This window comes from Nicotiana attenuata, unplaced genomic scaffold, assembly GCF_001879085.1.
Source record: "Nicotiana attenuata strain UT unplaced genomic scaffold, NIATTr2, whole genome shotgun sequence".
NCBI classification, from domain to species: domain Eukaryota; kingdom Viridiplantae; phylum Streptophyta; class Magnoliopsida; order Solanales; family Solanaceae; genus Nicotiana; species Nicotiana attenuata.
This window is the reverse complement of record NW_017671827.1, coordinates 166,684-171,638: the sequence shown is the minus strand read 5'-3', so window position 1 is coordinate 171,638 and position 4,955 is coordinate 166,684. Positions and strand designations below refer to the sequence as shown.

Genomic DNA, 4,955 nt, shown 5'->3' with positions numbered 1-4,955 from the left:
AACTACGACGTGTTGAAATAGAAAAATTAGTCAATTGCCAGAAACAATAAACTAAAAAGACCAGATTATTATCGCAATATAATGTCCACGTTCCGAAATATTAAATTTTGCCCCAATTAAAAATGACTTAATTGAAAGTGATACAAAGTCTTTTTTTTTATAGAATACATGTTTGATTAACACATTTTCCTTGACTTTACTTATCTTCGTCATTTTTCATTATTTTTCAATCGATCTAGCTAGATCAATCGTTGCATATATTAATTGGCTCGCTTGGCTTCTTTTTATTCTTGTCTACGATCAAACTACTTTGATATAAGTTTAAAATTAAGCTGCAGAGGAGAGCTAATATATTAAGAGTAAACTGAGAGGAAATGGACGAAATTAGCAGCAAAAACATTCATGTTTTAGCTCTCCCTTCCCCTTTACAAGGCCACATAAACCCAATGGTTCATTTCTCCAAGTGTTTGGTATCAAGAAGAGTTAACGTGACCATTTTCACGTTAGATTTCGTTTGCATGTCCATGTTATCGGACTGTAATGGCTCATTAATCAACATTGAGTCCATTCCACACGACGAATCGCCACCAAATGGAAACATTGATGATCTTCTTGAATGGTACCAAGTACAAATTACTAACAACTTTAGAGCTATCGTTGAGAAATTTCCTGATGTTAAAGTTCTCATATTTGATTCACTTGCCTCTTGGATAATTGACTTAGCACATCAGTTAGGCCTAAAAGTGGCAGCATTTTCTCCAATACCTTGTGCTCCTTCTGCTATATATTATCATATGCATCCAGAAACAAGTAAAATTCCTTTAGATGGTTCAACTTTATCGTTGCCTTCACTTCCCTTGTTGGAAAAGGAAGATTTGCCTTCTTTTGTATACCAACATCGTGATTTACATCCAACTATTGCAAGACTTTTCTTCGGCCTGACTATCAATTTGAAAAAAGCAGATTGGCTTTTGTTCAACACTTTTGACGTGTTAGAAAACGAGGTACGTGTTAGAAAACGAGGTACGTACATATTAAAGTTGGATGTGTGTAACCATCTCATCTAAAAGCTTAAACTATTAGAAAGAGCATACTTTTATTTATTTAATTATGTCTCAACACACGCCCTCTTTTCACGTGTTGAATGGGCTTCATGATTCTTTTATTATGAGCCAAACACATAGAAATTCTTTTTAATAATGGATGACAATGAGACTCGAACCCAAAATCTCAACCAGCTCTGATACCATGTTAGATTAGATGGTTACACACTTCAATAAAACACTATATATCTCTCAACAAGATTACATACTTTTTGTTCAACACAATATTTGACATGCATATGCATGTTAGTTGGTTTGGTTTCCTTATTTTTTTTTTTTTTATTTATGAAAATCGAATTAAACCGAATCATGAACACTTATTATTTTATTGTTGAATTTGTACAGGTGATCAACTGGTTAAGGACCCAATATTCAATCAAAACCATTGGACCAACTTTTCTGCCGATATATGTTGACAAGCAACTAAGGGATATCAAAGAAAATGGTTTGAGTCATAATGTTGAAACTTGCATAAATTGGCTAAACTCAAGGGAAATTGGCTCAGTTGTTTATGTATCATTTGGGAGTTTGGCTCGACTTGGAGAAAAACAAATGGAGGAACTAGCCTCAGGATTGCTAATGACCAACTGCTACTTTTTATGGATTGTTAGAATTTCAGAAGTGCACAAACTTCCAAAACAATTCATGTCCAAGTTATCAAAAGAAGGACATAATGGTTGGATGTTTCTTTACTCATTGTGGATGGAATTCGACACTCGAATCGTTAAGCTTAGGAGTGCCAATGGTTGGTATGCCCCAATGGGCAGATGAACCAACTAATGTTAAGTTTATTATGGATATATGGCAAACTGAAATTCGAGTTAAGGCTGGAAAAGATGGGATAATTATTAGAGAAGTAATAGCAAGTTCTATAAAGGAAATTATGGAGGGAGAAAAAGGAGTAATGCTAAAAGAGAATGCAATTAAATGGAAACAATTGGCTAAGGAAGCAATAAATGAAGGAGGAAGTTCTAACAAGAATATCGAGGAATTTATTCAATCACTATACACTAAGTAACATATTCAAAGAACATTTTTTTTTTGTTTTGTTTTTGCAAGAATCATTTTGTTTAGAATTTATAGAGCATGTTTTTATTGTTGTTTCTCATTGTCTCATATATAGTGTTTATTGTTGTCACTTGATTGCTTGAAGCTTGAAATTTGTAGAGAAATTTACACTGTTTGATCCACGAGCTCTCTCTTGCTTCTAGTTATAACTTCTGGCGTCTTTTCTAAGTTATGAAGACCCTTATTCATCACTGTGGAAGAGAATAGTTGTGATGAGAACAAACTCTTTCCGACCAATCAAATTGAAGCGTGACAAGGCCGTATTTGATAGGCCAGAACATGTCACTTGCACATGTGGCACAGTTTTATTGGCTTTTTAATTTGATTTGCCATGCCTTGTCATTTGACACGCGGCATGATTCTATTGGCTCACCCATTTGACTTGGCGTGCTACGTCATTTGACACATGGCACCAAACTGGGCCTATAGGAAGATGATATTTTGGGCTTAATGAAGTGGGTCCATCACTTGTAGCTACCTAAATGGGCTAACCCAATAGATTTAGACTTATTTATTTAACTCATACATATTGGACTTAGATAATTAATACACTTATATTAGCCCATAATATTTATTTAGACTAGCATATTTAAATACAATTTTATTGTTGTTTCTCATTGTTCATATATTGTCACGACCCAAAACTAGCCCGTCGTGATGGCGCCTAACGTGGTACTAGGCAAGTCGACTTTATTTCCATCACGTTTCACAGAAAATGAATTTAAGCAGTTTTTAATAATAACACTTCTCATAAACAGGATAGAAAACTCGAAACATAACGCCTAAACTCCAAACATCAAGGTGTCACAGAGTAAATGAGCATCTAAGTATCACAAGTCTGGGAAATATTGTCTATCATAATCCGAAATTAAATACAATAAGTGGAAGGATAGGGAAGGAGAAACAAGGTCTGCGAAAACGCCGAGCAGCTATGATAAGTGGGGATTTTGACTTCTTATTAGCGTCTTTTAGCTTTTATTTTAGTCTAAAAGCATTGAATTGTGTTCCCGAAATTGATGAAATGTGCAAAATTGCAGGAATGTTGGAAGTTGGACTCCCGAGATGAAATAAGACTCAAAAAGGAGTAATCTAAACACAAGGCAATAAAACGCACAGAAGCTTACAAAGTGCGGACCGCAGAATTTCATCTGCGGCCGCAAACAACAAATGAAATCCCAACAGACTTTCTAGCAAACTGCGGACCGCACAGGAATAGTGCGGCCGCACAAGAAGAGCTTGAGATCAACTTCAGAGGGTGTGTAAATTTCCAAGTCCTGAGTCCCCCAGAATTACGGACCGCACAAGAATTGTGCGACCGTAGAAGAAGTGCCTTGCAGCTGCAGAAGTAAGGGTGCGGACCGCAGAAGACTAGGTTGCGGCCGCAGTGCTAAATCTGCGAACCACAGAAATATTGTCTCGCGGCCGCAGTTAAGAATTGTGCGGCCGCAGAATCCCAGCTCCTACAAGGTAAAGAATTGTGCGGAACGCACATGGAATTGCGCGGCCGGAGAACCTGCCGAAGGGTATTTTAGTCCGAAATTTCTAGCCTTGTATAAATAGACGAGTTTCGCAAAATTAGATCAAGTTTTGACATCAGCAAGTCCTGTAGCCATTTTTCATTGCCTCTTTTGGAAATTTTCTATATTTTTTTATTATTTTACTATAGATTTTATCATTTTAACTTTACAACATGAGATTAATTAGTATCTCTTCTTCTATTTCTTCAATTTCAAGCATGAGTAGCTAGATTTTCTTTAGTCTTGTGTCCCAACCCTTGTGTGTAAACCTTATGGGTATCTAATTTTCTGCTTGTTTATGAATGGGTGTTTATTATTTAGCTTAGTCCATGCTTCAATTGTAGAATTAATGGTTGAAAATATTGATTCAAGCCTATTTGACTTAGTCTCTTCTTGAGAAAGAGGGACTTAGTCTAGATTAACTTAGCTAACAAGGAATTGGGTCAATTGCGAGATTGATTAACCCAATTAAAGGGTTCAACCTAGAGATAGTAACAACATAACTTGAGCTCTTATCAACCGTTTTGGTAGATAACCATTTGGTCTTGAGAAAGCCAGATTGGACAAAACCACTCACTGACCGAGAGGTATGGAGTGGGCAACGTAGTGTCGTGAGCTATAATATACTCCAGTCAATTAAATGAGCATAAAAGTCTTTATCCCATTAGATAAACACCTAGGTCATGGTCACAACTCTAGGCCTTTTATATATTTGGAAAACACTCAAAAACAATTATCTCTAGTTTTATATCTTTCAATTTGCAATCATTAGCTTAATTTTAGAAGTAGAAATAAAAACCTATTTGTGAAAGTGCAATCTAGATACTTCACTTGCTCATTGTGAATATATACTCCTAGCTCCTATCTTAGCTCCCTGTGGATTCGACCCCGACACTTTGTTGGGTTTTATTATTGCACGTGACCGTGTCATACCTCTTTAGAGGCGTGCATTTGGACGTGATCAATTTTTAGCGCCGTTGTCGGGGAGTTAAAATCGGTCTATATATTTGGGTGTGTTTTTGCAATATCTTCTTTTCCTTCCGTGTTACTAACCTATTTGAGAAATCGTAGGTACAAACATGGCAAAAAATGAGCTCGAAAATATTGCTTTGGGGGGTGGGGATGTGGACGTCGAGGACGAGCAAGTTGACGAGGTTCCTCTTGAACCTCAAGCAATAGAAGAGGCCGAGCGCCTCATGATAATGTCCCCGTTCCACCCCCACCTTCTCCACAAGCGGCTCCACACGGGGTGTTTCCCAATGAAGGG

General features: G+C 36.9%; 1 pseudogene; it reads left to right on the top strand.

The window, feature by feature from the left end:
• Positions 1–298: 298 nt before the first annotated feature.
• Positions 299–2,284, top strand: LOC109210441 (annotated as a pseudogene).
• Positions 2,285–4,955: the final 2,671 nt, after the last annotated feature.